Source organism: Hyperolius riggenbachi, chromosome 10 (assembly GCF_040937935.1).
Source record: "Hyperolius riggenbachi isolate aHypRig1 chromosome 10, aHypRig1.pri, whole genome shotgun sequence".
Taxonomy (NCBI): Eukaryota; Metazoa; Chordata; class Amphibia; order Anura; family Hyperoliidae; genus Hyperolius; species Hyperolius riggenbachi.
This window is the reverse complement of record NC_090655.1, coordinates 104025443-104041766: the sequence shown is the minus strand read 5'-3', so window position 1 is coordinate 104041766 and position 16324 is coordinate 104025443. Positions and strand designations below refer to the sequence as shown.

Sequence of the window (16324 nt, the reverse complement as noted above, 5' to 3'; positions counted from 1 at the left end):
CAAGGAACACCAGGGAGGAAGATCAATTTATAGATTAGGGTACAAAGCATTTATACATCCATGAAAGAAGCACAGCTCACAGAGATTCCCTGAGATTTAGTACTCTACTGAGATCTGCCCTCTAGTTAGGCCTGTATTGTTAGCACAATACTGTCATTTGTCATCTAAACACATGTGGGAAATGTTGTACAAAACAATATTTCATGATTTCTCTGGGTGACGGTTTCAGTGAACATATGAGCAGCTCATTCTTTTCTTGGAGAGGAAGAATAAGCAGAAGGTGTCCACCTGCAGTTCTCAGAGGGAACTAAAACAATGCTTTGATGAGGATGTACTGACTCTGGATCCACGAAGGGGGTCCGCTGACATCAGTAGACATCGGCTCCAACAACAGATTGTAACCTGAAATCATTGGTTGTGATAAAGTGGCCTATGTAACTGGTGTAAAAAACTCATCATTCACTTTGAACATGGAGCAAAACTTTTAGATGTGTCCATTGACTGCAATGGAAATGTTTTGTTTTTAATTATGTAAACTCCGAATTACATACAGTAGAGTGCAGGTTATCCGGAATTCAACTAATCAGCAGTCTCATCCAACCAGCACAAATCGCCACCAGCAGTACTCAGAGCGGTGAAGACCAACTTCTTAGGCTGCTTGTGGGCTCTGCTGTGCTTAAAGGGATACTTAAAGAGAACCTGTACTGAGTAAAATTATTTAAAATAAACACATGAGGTAACTTCAAATGAACATTACATAGTTACCTTGCCATCAGTTCCTCTCAGAAGCTCACCATTTTCTTCTTACAGTGATCCCTTCCAGTTCTGACAACATTTTGTCAGAACTGAAATATATCAGTTGCTGTCAATTATATATCAGTTGCTGTCAGTTACAGCTGAAAGGAGAACTGATGTGTCCATGTTTCCCTATGGCTCAAGTGGGCGATGTTACAGTTTAACAGTGTGCTGACCAGGAAGCTGTTATGGAGTAATAGCCATTTTCAAAATGGAGGACAGAGAATTCCATTGATCACAGTGGACACACAGGACGCAGGAGAGGAAAAATAGATTGAGGAGTAGACTACACAGGAGGGAAGTATGACTTGTGTATGTTTATTTTGACTTTTAAAGTTCAGTTTAGGTTTTCTTTAAGCTTTACATAAAAAAAAAAATCAGTTTTACTCACCTGGGGCGTCTACCAGCCTCCTGCAGCCGTCACGTGCCCTCGCAGTCACTCGCGGATCCTCCAGTCCCCCGCCGCCAGTGTTGTTTTTGGCCGACAGGCTCACTGCTCCTGCGCGGGCCTGGCCACGCGTCTCCTTTTTCACGTTCCCATTCACAATAGCGTCCTGCGCAGGCACAGGTCAATATTGAGGAAGGGAACGTGAAGAAGGCTACGCGTGGCCAGGTCTGTCGGTGAAACAAAACTAGCTGGCAGCGGGTGACAGGAGGATCCGAGAGTGACTGCGAGGGCATGGGATGGCTGCAGGGGGCTGGTAGAAGCCCAAGGTGAGAAAAACTGACTTTGAATTCTAGGCTTAAGTATCACTTTAATTACCAAGGTTAATATATTTTAATTATTGTTAACATTTAATACAGAGTTCACAATATATATCTGTATTATCTAGGCCTATTTTTAAAGAAAACCAAGGGATATGGAGACTGCCATATGTATTTCCTTGTAAATAACACCAGTTGCCTGGCAGACCTGCTGATCTTCCATGCAACAGTAGTGGCTGAATCACACACCTGAAACAAACGTGACTAAGACCTCTTTCACAGTGGGACGGTGTGTTTGATGAGACGTTAAGGTCGCATAACGTGCCCCTAATGCAACGCATTGAAAGACTATAGCTTGGACGTTATAGTACATTCTTGAGCCCTGCGTCTGGTGCGCAGTATTCGTCGCACAGTGATGGAACAAAAACGGCGCATGCTTTACATTAAAAAAAAAAAAAAAAAAACATTACTGAGCATGTGCAACACACACAACGCAGCAGATTTATTGCTAAACACACAGCATGCAGCACTTTCTAAATATTGCTACACATTACACACAACACATCGTGTGCACTGTGAATGTCGCACAGACTTACTATTGCTGTGCGTTAGTCCACGTTAAAACATTTTCTAATGTGCGACTTTAACGTCCTACTGTGAAAGAGGCCTAATCCAGTCAAAAACATATCTGCATGCTTGTTCGGGATTCTATGGCTAAAATCACTATAGGCAGAGGATCAGCAGGTATGCCAGGTAATGTTTATTGTTAAAAAACAAAACAAAAAAACATGGCAGCCTCCATATTCCTCTCAGTTCAGTTGTCCTTTAACATTGAGCCTCAAACAACCAGAAAGCACAGTTATCAAGCATCAGCTGATCCCCATCAGTACTCTATATGTTTCAGAACACAATCATTACAGAAACTGTGAACTCCCTCTCTGTACAGAAAACTAAAGCACTGTCCGGCACAAGACAAAACATACATGTACAGTGTAACAGTGCAAAAGAGACTTGTATATAGGATGGCATCCTAGCACAAATTATGCATTTTACCAGTCCAGTATAACATAGAACTAGCATAATACATAACCTGAAAAGGAATGACAGACAAGATATCTGGATAACCTCACCTACCCCAAACATTTACTGTCCTTCGATTGAAAAGCATAAATCCTTCTCCAAAGGATATCTTCATCAGGGGGGGGGAAATTAAAATAAATCCCTCCAATTTCCACCAATCTAATTATACCATGAAATCCAGGATCTAATTATAAGGCCTATTCAGGATGCGAGCGTGTGTGAAGCGTAACGCTTTCACTGCTGGAGGAAGTTAAAGTCCATCTGACGGCTGTGTTCTGACAGTCCTCCCAAATACAGTGCTCTGTGCAGAGGGGAGGATAGAAGCTGACACTTCTCTGCATTGTAATTGGACCACAGACCCTTAGATCTTCTATGGCTAAACTAGCAGTAGGAATTAACACTGACCTTCCCATCTTATGGTGCTGACCTAACAAAACTTTGGCTTTTACAATAAACTGCCATTTCCTCTTTTCAGTGGCAGAGAAATGATGGGATATCTGATACCTTGGGGCATTAAAGGACAACTGTAACAAGAAGGATGTGTAAGCTGTCATATTTGTTTCCAGTCGCCTGGCTGTCCTGCTGATCATCCTCTGCCTCTAATCCTTTAGCCATAGACCCTGAACGAGCATATGCAGATCAGGCGTTTCTGACCTTACTGACAAACAACATTAAATATAAATGAGTTGATGTACAAGCTCCTATGTACGGTATATTGCTTGAGAGAGCTGGAAATCTGAACATACTCTACAGCAGAGTCAAAAAGGAATCTATTAAAACAATGGGAGCAAACGGACTGCTGTGCTATGTGAGAAAGTAACAAAATCATATGTTAAAAGGACAACTTAAAGTGAACCAGAGATAAGCACCCTCATGTATTTTACCAGATATATCAGTGGGAACATTAGAGAAAACACCTACCCTGCTTTCTGTTTTATTCTTCACTGCTCAGCCTGCTTGTTTTCAGTCCCGATAAAATCCCTGACTGAGCATTCAGTCTGGCTTTGTTCTGGAATCATTATAGCTGGGTCTGTCTTCTCTGATGTCTTTTCAAGCCCAAGCCTGCCCCCTTCTGGCTCTGCTATAATGACTCAGCTATAATGATTCCTGAGCAAAGCCAGACTGAATGCTCAGTCAGGGATTTTATCGGGACTGAAAACAAGCAGGCTGAGCAGTGAAGAATAAAACAGAAAGCAGGGTAGGTGTTTTCTCTAATGTTCCCACTGATATATATGGTAAAATACATGAGGGCGCTTCATCTCTGGTTCACTTTAACCACTTCAGGACCACAGTGCTAAACTCCCCTAAAGACCAGGCTATTTTTTACTAAAAGGGCCACTGCAGCTTTAAGGCCAAGCTGCAGGGCCGCACAAAAGAGCACACTAGTGATCCCCCCCCCCTTTCTCCACAACAACAGAGCTCTCTGTTGGTGGGGTCTGATCGCCCCCAAGTTGTTGTTTTTTTATATAAATATTTATACAGCCTGGTTATTTAATAATAAAAAAAAAAAAGTTTTTCATGCCTCCCCCAGCCAGCCTCCCTCCCTCCCCCAGCCAGCCTATCACAGCGATCGGCTGTGATAGGCTTCAGCCTATCACTCTTTTGTGCCCCAGAGGGACAGCCGTGTCACAGCGTTGCTGCTGATCGCAACGCTGTACTATGTAAATAGACGGCGATCACGTCGTCTAACAGTCTCCCGAGCGGTTATAGCCGCTCGGAGACTGAAGAGGGGGCGGAGCCCCACCCCCCAAGAAGGAGATGTGCATGCACCCTGTACGCGATCTCCTTCATTAGCCGGCTCCAGGACCTGACGCCAATTAGGAGTTCCTGGGGCTGCCGCCACAGCCACGCCCATTGGCGTGGAGCGGTCTTAGAGTAGTGAAGTGAGAGGTATATGAGGCTGCATAGCTGGCCTTTGACCTGAGTGACCGGAGCGGTCGCTCAGGACGCCAGCTTCCTAGGGGGCGCCTATAGCTGGTTGCCTATACTGAGGGCACCTACACCTGATTTCCTATATTGGGGGCACCTATAGCTGACTACCTTTACTGAGGGCACCAACAACTGGCTACCTATACTGGAGGCACCTACGCCTGGCTACCTATGGGGGGGGGGGGGGAATCGAGACCTTCAACTGACTTCCTATACTGAGGGCACCTACACATGAGATCCTATACTGGGGGCACCTATACCTGGCTACCTACCTATACTGAGTTTGAGGGCACTATTTTTGGGGGGTGCACTGCGGCTATAATGCGTGGTACGAATTGTCGGTGCTGTGCTATCATTCTAAATGGGGAGGGGGGAGGGGGGGGAAGCTAACTGTCCCACTGATTGTTTTTATTAATATTCCTGAAAGGTTCTAGCCTTCATTTTCAACCTTGTCGGTAACCCCGAACGTAGTTCGGGGTAAGCCGCGCAGGAGGTTTTCTCTGGCCCTGCTCAGCCGATTTAATTTTTTTTTTGCTGCACGCAGCTAGCACTTTGCTAGTTGCGTCAGCACACCGATCGCCGCCTCCCCGCGCTCGATCGCCGCCGCCCCGCGCTCGATCACCGCTATCCGTCGCGCCGGGCGGCCCCCTTCCAGACCCCGTGCGCTGCCTGGCCAATCAGTGCCAGGCAGCGCTGAGGGGTGGATCGGGACTCCCAATGACGTCCCGACATCAGTGACGTCATCCTGCCCCGTCGCCATGGCAACAGGGGAAGCCCTCCAGGAAATCCCGTTCTTTGAACGGGATTTCCTGATCGGAGATCGCCGAAGGCGATCGAAGCGGGCGGGGGGATGCCGCTGAGCAGCGGCTATCATGTAGCGAGCCCTGGGCAGGAGGTGGCGCAGCACTAATTTTTTTAATTTTTTAAATCATGTAGCGGCCGGCGGGTGAGCGGCGAGTGACGTCGGGTGCGGCGTAGTTACAATGTAACAAAGTTGTTACATTGTAATAACTTTGTTACATTGTAACTGATTAGTATATTTCCGAGGATATTGCGTGGGAACTGGCTTTTAAAGGGACAGGTAAGTATTAATGGTTAATTAAGAATATTAAAGGACTTTTTTCGTGGTTATGTTTTTTGTTCAATTAAAATACTTTTTCTATGTGTTTGTGTGTTTATTTACTTTTAACTCTTAAAGGAAATGGGTAAGGGGTACAAGTACCTCTATACTCATTTCTCCTGGGAGGGGGGTGGGCATCTGGGGGACCCCTTTTTAAAGGGGACTCCCAGATGCCACCATGAACCCCTCCCCAGGAAATCGCGGCCTCCACCTCCACCGCCCATCGGAGGTGGAGAAGAGCCCCTTGTCCTTGGATTGGACAAGGGCTCGGAGGGGGAGGGGAAAGCTTGGCTGCCCCTCCCCTTCCGAGACCCCCCAATCCATGGACCATGCGGGCTGGTATAGTCAGGGTGCGGAGCCCCACGCGGCCGGTGCTCCGCATTCTGGCTATCCCAGTCTGCATGGGGGACAAGGGGTTAAAGAGGTCTGGGAGGGGGGACCCCACGTCGTTTTTTTTTTATATTTCCCACACTCAGAACGAAGTAAGTAAAACTCTTCCCACTTGGGGGAATGTATGAAAATAAAACACTATTGTTACCTGTGCAAAAAAAACTGACATTTTCCGCATTTAAAAGACATTTTCGCCCTTGAAACTTAAAAATCGATTTTCTCAAAAACTATAAGGTCTTTTTGAAAAAAAAAATTTCCTCTTATTCCCACTGATCCCCTTAATATACCCTGTGAATTTGGTGTTCCTAAATTTTAAGCAGGCTTTGCTATTAACCGTTAAAGTCGGCGGGTTTTTAAATGTATATATTTTTCCTTTGAAATTTTAACATCGATTTTCTCAAAAACTATAAGGTCTTTTTGAAAAAAAATTTTTTCCTCTTATTCCTTCTGATCTCCTTAATATATTCTCCAAATTTGAGGCTCTTAGCACTTAAGGGGGCTTTGCTATTAACCCTTAAAGTCGGCGGCTTTTTTATATTATACGGGAGCGTAATATTACGCGATTACGGCAGACTGTGTAATTTCAATGGGAGTTTACTGTCTTACGCGTAATTTGTTACGCGTAAAACGTAACCCTACGGTCTACGCGTAATTAATTACGCGTAATACCGTAACCTTACACGTAACGCTTACGGTGCATTTGTCGTGAATTACGATGCGTAATTACGCTAATGCGTAATTTCAGCCCAGCACTGGGTTATACTGCTGATCCTCTGCCTCTAATACTTTTAGCCATAGACCCTGAACAAGCATGCAGCAGATCAGGTGTTTCTGACAATAGTGTCAGATATGACAAGATTAGATGCATGCTTGTTTCTGGTGCTATTCAAACACTACTGCAGCCAAATAGATCAGCAAAGGCTACCGGGCAACTGATATTGTTTAAAAGGAAATAAATATGGCAGCCTCCATATTCATCTCACTACAATTGTCCTTTAAAGAGAATCTGTATTGTTAAAAATCGCACAAAAGTAAACATACCAGTGCGTTAGGGGACATCTCCTATTACCCTCTGTCACAATTTCGCCGCTCCCCGCCACATTAACCACTTAACAACCTCTGCCACGCTTATCTACGCCCCTTTAAAATTCACCTGAGTCACAGGGGCGTAGATAGGCAACTCCTGTTTATTTTCCTGCTGTGCGCGATCGCGTTCGCGTCCGCATGCACGCGGACGTGCATAAGCGTCGGGCACCCGCTGGTCTGTGATTGGCTGATGTGAACATGTGTTCACAAAGCCAATGACAGTGCTTATTCATGCAGAATGTGTGTAAACATTGTATCAGTCACTATGCTGTTACAGTTACTGAGATCACTCGTGAGAGGATCTCAGATAACTAACACAGCATTATGACTGATCAGCATCAGTGAGTTTTTTTTTAAATAAATTATACCCCCATTAAGCCCATAAACCCTTGCCTCCTTTAAATGTGAAAATTGCTGTGGTTTTTAGGTGAAAAACCCCGTGGTAGAGAAGTGGTTAAAAGTGGTTAAAAACAGTTTTAAAAAGTTTGTTTATAAACAAACAAAATGGCCACCAAAACAGGAAGTAGGTTGATGTACAGTATGTCCACACATAGAAAATACATCCATACACAAGCAGGCTGTATACAGCCTTCCTTTTGAATCTCAAGAGATCATTTGTGTGTTTCTTTCCCCTTGCATCTCTCATGCACTGAAGTTTCAGGCTGCTCTTTTCTTCCTGCAAACAGCTTTGCCCTTGTCTGTAATTCCTCACTATGTGAAAGCCCAGCCAGCTCAGAGGACGATTTATCCAGCTTGTAAAAGATAAGAGAGAAGAGAGAAGCTGCCCCAATCTAAATAATACACAGGCAGTGTGCATAGAGGGGCCTGGAAGGGGGAGTTCATAGCAGAACCACAACACTGAAGAACTTGGCAGCCTTCCAGACACAGGCTGACAAGTCTGACAAGAGAGAGATAAGTTGATTTATTACAGAGACTGTGATAGTACAAAGTGCTGCAGTAAGCCAGAACACATTAGAATAGCTTTTGGAACTTGTAGGATGATAAAAAACAGGATGCAATTTTTGTTACAGAGTCTCTTTAACAACAGCTTAAGTACGCTGCAGCAAATAACCAAGCAATTACACCTCTATGAAACAGATCAGAACACAATTCATAATAACTGTTTATAGTAAATGAAAATTAGGAGGTGTGAATACATGTACTATAATTACTAGACTAGCATAAAGCAAACGCCGGAGTCCTTTCATACAATGACTAATGTTAATTCACAACCCACCTATAACAGCACTGGGCTCTAACCCCTTGGAAGCTAGGCATGCAGACTGTACATTGCAGTTCTGCATGCCTGTACAGACTGTACAGTACAGTTACAGAGTAGCAAGGCTTAGGGCTCATTCAACATGGAATCCCCCATTCATCAAAACCACCTTCACCAATGGCTCGCAACTTTGGCACATTATATCACAGCATTCACATAAGTTATTACACTTTCTAAATGTTGAACAACCACCAATTTTTCCTTTGCCTGAAGAAGGGGCAGGAAGTAGTACTACTTTGCAAGAACACCAAATATTGAGAATTAAAATACCAAGAAGCATTTTGACTGAGGCATCCACCACCAATCAGCTGCAACAAAACATTTGTAAAGCCCTTTTCTACAAAAGGACTCAAAGTGAATACTCAGGCATTAAGGTGATTTTTTTAACTGTCCAATGGATGCAATACTGACAATGACTGCTCATCTGTACTCTCCAACCATTATGGGATACACAATTATTCTCAGCATCAAGTGATGCTTTTTGGTCCTAGCAAGTAACAGAAAGATGAATAGCCATGAATAGGATTCCTTCTTCTTACTTCTCAATGGCCTCAAAAGGATGTCAGCTCTGAGCCCATAAATACTCAAAACGGACCGGGGCCCAATGAACTCAGGGAGAGATCACACTTGGGTTTACGGAAATGGGTGTGGGTTTCTGCAGATGATTTTTGTTTTTAACGTGCATTTATGCCTGGTACGTTCCTTGAAATGTGAATGGCCATTGGTCAATCAATGACAAGTTTTACCACCTCTATGTAGTATGAGGGACAACAGATTTTGAATACTACGATAAGAGGTGTCAAAATGAGTCAGTGATTGGCCAAAGTTGAAGGTGTGTACCAGGCTTTAGCATGTGAACACACATCCAATTTTAATTGAATAATTGTATCACGTCCTTGTAGCTGGGAGCGTATCTACAAGATCTATTCATAGTATTCCAAATTTGTTGACCCTCTTACTACATGGAGGTGGTAAGTTTGGCTACTCATTGGTCAATGAAAATTGAATGGGTGTACAACTGTACACACCCATAGGGCCTCTATCAACTCTGATGTTTTTCCTCACTATACCATCTTATTGGCTAAATTATGTAAAGTACCTCAACACTATTCCACATCTTTATTAGATTCGATTCTAGATTTGATTTAAAGGGAACCTGAGATGGGGCCACAGCAATAAAATCTACATACCTGGGGCTACCTCCAGCCTAATCACTCCCACGCCTTCCTCTTCTGACTCCCCGTTTGCCTGCAATTGGCCCTGGAAGGTTTTCCGGTCTGGGGCCAACTAAGCATGTGCAGCACAGTAGGCGCACGCTCCCGCCACGCTCACGTCACCGGGAGCGTTCTGGGCCTGCGCAGTACTATTGCACAGGCACAGAATGTTCCCAGCGTTGGGAGTGAGACAGGGGAGTGCACCTGGCCGGACTGCGCCTGGGACGACTGGAGGACGCTCCAGGGACAGTTGCAGGACGAACAGGAAGTCAGAAGAGGAAGCCGTGGGATCAATCAGGCAAGAGGGGGCTGGAGGATGCCCCAAGTATGTGTATTTTATTGCTGTGGCCCCATCTCAGGTACATTTTGAAAAGTTGAAAAGTTAAACAAAGGCACTCTTGATCGATTATTGATCAAACACAGACAGAATGTGGAGGAAACACGGGCGTTTAATCATCGGATGCAAAATTTTCAACTGCATTGAGTAGTACAAAGCTAATAGTGATGGAGGGATCAATATTAGATCTGATATCAATGCAAGGAGGTAGGCTGTACTTCACATAATGTTCAATGAAGCTCTGATCAATAATACAATGTATTTTATTATGCATTTTGCTTTAGGTGCTAAAATACAAACTTCTCTCTTCCAATTCTGGCATTACAAAAATTAGCAGCCAGTGCACTCCTGTTTTCTGACGACATCATCTATGAGAGTTATGTTATTGAGTTTACAGCATCAGTTTTACCCTGTAGAAGCAGATAGAATAGCTCCAAAGCAAATTACTGAAGAGATTGAAGCTTATTTTCTACCAGTACAGGTACAGTGTAACCGCTTATACTGTGCATATTTTAGATGGCTTGCCTGTACTTTAAAGGACAGGTGCAAGCAAAAAAAAAAAAAAACATACATCTTTTGTGCAGGCATAGAAAATGCCCATCGAAGTTGGCATCTGCAATGGCGGAGATCCCGGTACACCGGAGCTGCGGCGAGGGACAGATAGGCTGCCCTGCCAGGGGCTGGAGGAAGCCCCAGGTAAGTAGATCTTGGTTTGTTTGTTTTTGTTTGCACCTGTCCTTTAAGGGCTCATTTACACTGATGTGGAATATGCAGTGTTTCCCTGCATGCGATTTGAGTAGGGCAATGTTATAACATTAATAGTTTTGCCTGCACTTTTTGGGCTATGCATTATGAAAAAATGCATTTTAAGCTCAGCGTTTGAAAAAAAAATGCACGAAAAATGCAATTTCATTGCTTTATAAAAGGTAACAACCAAGAAACCAGGAAAAAATAGCCTCAGCAAAATCATAAGTGCACAAAAATCATAAGTAGAAATTTGATTAAAACACAATAGTGCATGCGATTTTCAGTGTGTACAGGCCCTAAGGCTACGCTCACAGCGACACGCTGCAGTGCGTCACATTGGATAATATAATCACATGCCAACGCGATGCAATGCTATTGTAACGGTACGTTCACATTGATGCGTTACAGTGCGTTGTGACAAAACCTGTTGAAGTAATGCGATGCATGCTGTGTGGTAACGCATAACATGCACGCTAGCAGTTTCAGTGAATCATACATTGTATGCACAACATGCGTTGCATAACGCACAATTTAACTTTTCCCCTCCGCTGCGATTCCGTGTTAACAAGGTGCGCACCACAAAATACGCAAAAACTAGCCACAGCTTTAAAAAATGCAATAATTAATGTTTGCATTATTGATGAGCGCCCCATTAACTAATCTTCAACACACTTGAGAAGAAGTACTCCAAATAAAAAGAGTCTCTGACTACAGATATCACTATCACCACTGTTAGAACGCACAGTCGTTCCTGGAGAGTGAGGGGTTAAGGAGGAAAGGTTGCACAGTGTGTCACAAGCCAATACATCGCTTTAGCGGGGTTAACTTTCACCGAGTTGTGCAATGCATCTTGTGGGAATATACTACAGAAACATTTTACATTTATCATAGTCATGTATGCCTCTACCATCCATTGCTGAAGTGAAAGAGAACAGATAATATATTCCACAGCCCCCATAAGGGTCACCTGTGCAGCACTGGGGAATGATGCAAGGCAGGAGAACACATCACTCATTTGTGCTCAGCTTACCCACATACAGGTCTGAGATAGAGAGTGCTTAGCACAATGCCTATATACAATATACATATGTATGTACAGCAGGTAACCCCAGAGCCTGATCATTCACATGCTCACAGCCAGCAATGGGTTACAGCACAGCCAGGTACACCCCTCTATCTCTCTCTGTAAGAAGCAGTGAGTGGCCAGGGAATGTGGGGCACAGGATGCAATGGGCACAGGAGTATGCTAATAGCACAAGTCAGTCATACCCCTCCCCCTATGTTCCACCTGGCCAGAGTAACCTGTCCTTACCGTGCGGTGCAGGAAGCTCCCAGCTACGTCCTCAGCACAGATATGCCCCGGTCACTGGATGCCAGTAATCCTGCCTGTGCCCCCTAACAACGCCTGGCAGATGCCGCCTGACTATTAGGATGTACGCAGGTTCCTCCGGACTCACAAGGACAGCCCGCTGCTGGGAAGTGCTTAGCTCCGACCGAGCAGAGAACGGCGCACGGCAGCTGCATACAGGTAGCGGTCGCCTAGTGGCGCCCTGCGGTACTACACGCAGCTGCACTGTGCTTCCAGTCCTCTGGCCACTATAGGGTTATTGATACGCCAGCAGTTGTTAAATTGTATTCAAGGAACACAACGCAAATTGTTATAACGCAGCCGAGCCTACGCTGGGCGCGCATTTCACGTGTTATTTGTAGAATGGAAATCATCACTAATATAAATAGATAGAGGATCTTTATCATGTTATTTACGGCGCCTTCTAGTGGCCGCAGGACAAAAGTGCAACACTACACTGTCATAATGTGGAGGATAAAACGCAACGTTACTGGAAGTGGAAGATCCTAGTCATAGTACTGAATAGTCAGTGCACTGGGAAGGATTTTATCCGCGTCCTTTATCCACATCCATAACTGCCAATTGTTATTATTTTATAAGCAAATATTACTGTCCCTCTATCTTCCTCAGATGTCCCTCTTTTTAACCCCATGTTAGATATGTACACAATAATGTATTTACCTAAAAAAAAATGGTTAGGGTGTGCTACATTTTAATTCGAATGTGTGAATAAGTGTCCTGTGATAGAGGTGTGACTGGAGGTGTGGTAAAGGTCTGTAGAGGTGTGACTGGAGGTGTGGTAAAGTAAAGGTGTGATAGAGGTGTGGCAGGGGCGTAGCAATAGGGGGTGCAGAGGTAGCGACCGCATCGGGGCCCTTGGGCCAGAGGGGCCCCCCCTCAACTACAGTATTAGCTCTCTATTAGTCCTGTTCTCATAATTATCACTTCTCTAGATACTTTGAATGGTGGTAATCGCTAACAAACTGCTCCCCATCCCCTTCTTGCACCTCTGACACTGTAGTTGCCATTGGCAGGTTTTGGTGCGCAGTGGCAATTGTTATGTATAGAGTGCTTGGGGGGCCCCACTGTAAAACTTGCATCAGGGCCCACAGCACCTTAGCTACGCCACTGAGGTGTGGTAAAGGTGTGATAGAGGTGTGACTGGAGGTGTGGTAGATGTGTGACTGGAGGTGTGGTAGAGGTGTGACTAGAGGTGTTGCAAAGGTGTGATAGAGATGTGTTAGGAGGTGTGACTGGATGTGTGTAGAGGTGTGACTGGAGGTGTGAGTAGAGGTGTGACTAGAGGTGTGGTAGGAGGTGTGACTGGATGTGTGTAAAGGTGTGATAGAGGTGTGACTGGAGGTGTGGTAGAGGTGAGATTGGAGGTGTGACTGGAGGTGTGATAGAGGTGTGATTGGAGGTGTGGTAGAGGTGTGACTGGAGGTGTGGTAGAGGTGTGATAGAGGTAAGAATGGAGGTGTGATAGAGGCGAGACTGGAGGAGTGATATAAAGGTGCGCACACACGCACAACAGCCGCAAACGATGGGTCTGTCAGAACCTCCCGATTGGCGGACTTTCAAGTGACAGTAGCGCGTGTGTACGCGCTGCCGGCGGACTGATAAGGCTGTTTCTGAGCGATCCGCTTTGGATCGCTCAGAAACAGCCTTATCAGTCCGTCGACAGCGCATACACATGCGCTACTGTCGGCTGAAAGTCCGCCAAGCGGGAGGGTCTGACGGACCCATCGTTGACGGCCATTGTGCGTGTGTACGTACCGTAAGTGTGACTGGAGGTGTAGTAAAGGTGTGATAGAGGTGTGACTGGAGGTGTGATAGTGATAGAGACTGTGAAGATGCAGCCCCCCCCGAATTGGAATGATCACACAGCACCTGACAATTTGCACCGCACGTTATAACTGTGGTGAGCCCCCCCAAAAAAACACCCTCAGTATAGGCAGGTAGCCAGGTATAGGTGCCCCCAGTATTGGTAGCTAGATACAATTGCCCCCGGTATAGGTTAGCAAGGTACAGTTGCCCCCAGTATAGGTTGGCCAGGCACTCTCTTCACTTCTTCTTTCTGCCTGGTGCTGTCCCCAGACTTCTGCTGCCTGAGGAAGTCGCCTCACTTGGCATCATGGGTAGACCGGACCTGGTGATAGAGGTGTGATGGAGGTGGGCCTGAAGGTGTGATGCAGGTGTGATAGAGGTGTGACTGGAGGGTGAGAGGTGTGATAGAGGTGGGCCTGAAGGAGTGACGGAAGTGTGACTGTGACGGGAGGTGTGGTAGAGGTGCGACTGGAAGTGTGACTGGAGGTTGATAGAGGTGTGATTGTAGGTGTGACTGGAGGGTGAGAGGTGTGATGAAGGTGTGATAGAGGTGTGATTGGAAGGTGAGAGGTGTGATGAAGGTGTGACTAGAGGTATGATAAAGGTGTGACTGATGGAATGATAGAGGTGTGCTGGGAATACATTTTTTACCTATATATGTTTACTACACAGTGTCCCACTTTCTTACATTAGACAGGTGGATTGGAGGAAGATAAAGTGTGTGTTGTCCATAAGAATTTCCATCACATCCTGTCCACACAGGATGTGGGGAACTCTCTCAAAGTGTGGCACAAACAGCAAATTAAAAAAATATGTAGAGGTGCAGAGATGGAACTCACAAATAGTTTTCATTGCTGTACCTCATTTCCCATCCCCAAGTCTGCCAATTTATATATTAATGCTGCAAAGCTCCATGGTTGTCCCCGAGGTGAGAAGATATGAGAAATCTCTGCAATGCACCAAGAAGGCAGGATGCAGCAATATTTTTTTATCTAATCAGTGCTGGTTGGAGGTGTGGTAAAAATGTGATAGAGGTGTAACATTAACATGTGATTTAACATGTTAACTCACATGTTAAATCACATTAACATGTGATTAGGTGTAACATCCAGGTTTGACTGGCGGTGTGCTTGAGGTGTGACTGGAGGTGTGATAGAGTTGAGACTGGAGGTGTGGTAGAGGTGGGACTGAAGGTGTGATAGAGGTGTGATAGAGGTGTAACTGGAGGTGTGATAGAAGTGAGACTGGTGGTGTGGTAGAGGTGTGACTGGAGGTGAGACAGAGGTGGGCCTGAAGGTGTGATAGAGCTGTGATAAAGGTGTGACTGGAGGCGTGGTATAAGTGTGACTGGAGGTGTGGTAGAGGTGAGACTAAAGGTGTGGTAGAGGTGTGACTGGAGGTGTGATAGAGGTGAGACTGGAGGTGTGGTAGAGGTGTTACTGGAGGTGTGACAGAGGTGGGCCTGAAGGTGTGATAGAGGTGTGACTGGAGGTGTGATTGAGGTGAAACTGGGGGTGTGGTAGAGGTGTGACTGGAGGTGTGACAGAAGCGACACTGGAGGTGTGACTGGAGGTGTGACAGAGGTGGGCCTAAATGTGTGATGGAGGTGTGATAAAGATCTGACTGGAGGTGTGGTAGAAGTGCGATTAGAAGTGTGACTGGATGTGCGATAGAGGTGAGATTGGAGGTGCGATAGAGGTGAGACTGGAGGTGTGGTAGAGGTGTGACTAAAAGTGTGACTGGAGGTATGATAGAGGTGAGACTGGATGTGTGGTAGAGGTGTGACTGGAGGTGTCACTAGAGGTGTGATAGAGGTGAGACTGGAGGTGTGGTAGAGGTGTGACTGGAGGTGTCACTAGAGGTGTGATAGAGGGGTGACTAGAGGTGTGACAGAGGTGGGCCTGAAGGTGTGATGGAGGTGTGATAAAGGTGTGACTGGAGGTGTGGTAGAAGTGTGATTAGAAGTGTGACTGGAGGTGTGATTGAGGTGAGATTGGAGGTGTGATAGAGGTGAGACTGGAGGTGTGGTAGAGGTGTGACTAAAAGTGTGACTGGAGGTATGATAGAGGTGAGACTGGATGTGTAGTAGAGGTGTGACTGAAGGTGTCACTAGAGGTGTGATAGAGGTGAGACTGGAGGTATGGCAGTGGTGTGACTGGAGGTGTGGTAGAGGTGTGACTAGAAGTGTGACTGGCAGTTAATAAAGGTGTGATTGGAGGTGTGACTGGAGGGTGAGAGGTGTGATAGTGGTGGGCCTAAAGGTGTAATTGGTGGTGTGACTGGAGGGTGAGAGGTGTGATAGAGGTGGGCCTAAAGGTGTAATGGAGGTGTGAGTGGAGGTGTGGTAGAGGTGTGACTGGCGGTTGATAGAGGTGTGATTGGGGGTGTAACTGGAGGGTGAGAGGTGTGATGAAGGTGTGACTAGAGGTGTGACTGGAGGGTGAGAGGTGTGATGAAGGTGTGATAG

At 45.6% G+C, this 16324-nt stretch overlaps 1 protein-coding gene across 2 annotated transcripts in view; it reads right to left on the bottom strand.

Annotated features, from left to right (window-relative positions):
• SEMA4G (semaphorin 4G) overlaps nucleotides 1–12185 on the bottom strand; it is a 316367-nt gene extending 304182 nt beyond the window's left edge. The window contains exon 1 of one of the 2 annotated variants that reach the window (XM_068255250.1): nucleotides 11995–12185. The gene's annotated coding sequence lies outside the window, so the exon portion shown is untranslated. Of the gene's footprint in view, nucleotides 1–2634; nucleotides 2675–11994 lie in introns of those variants that run through there. The other variant, XM_068255251.1, reaches the window with a different exon arrangement.
• Between the last annotated feature and the right edge of the window lie 4139 nt (nucleotides 12186–16324).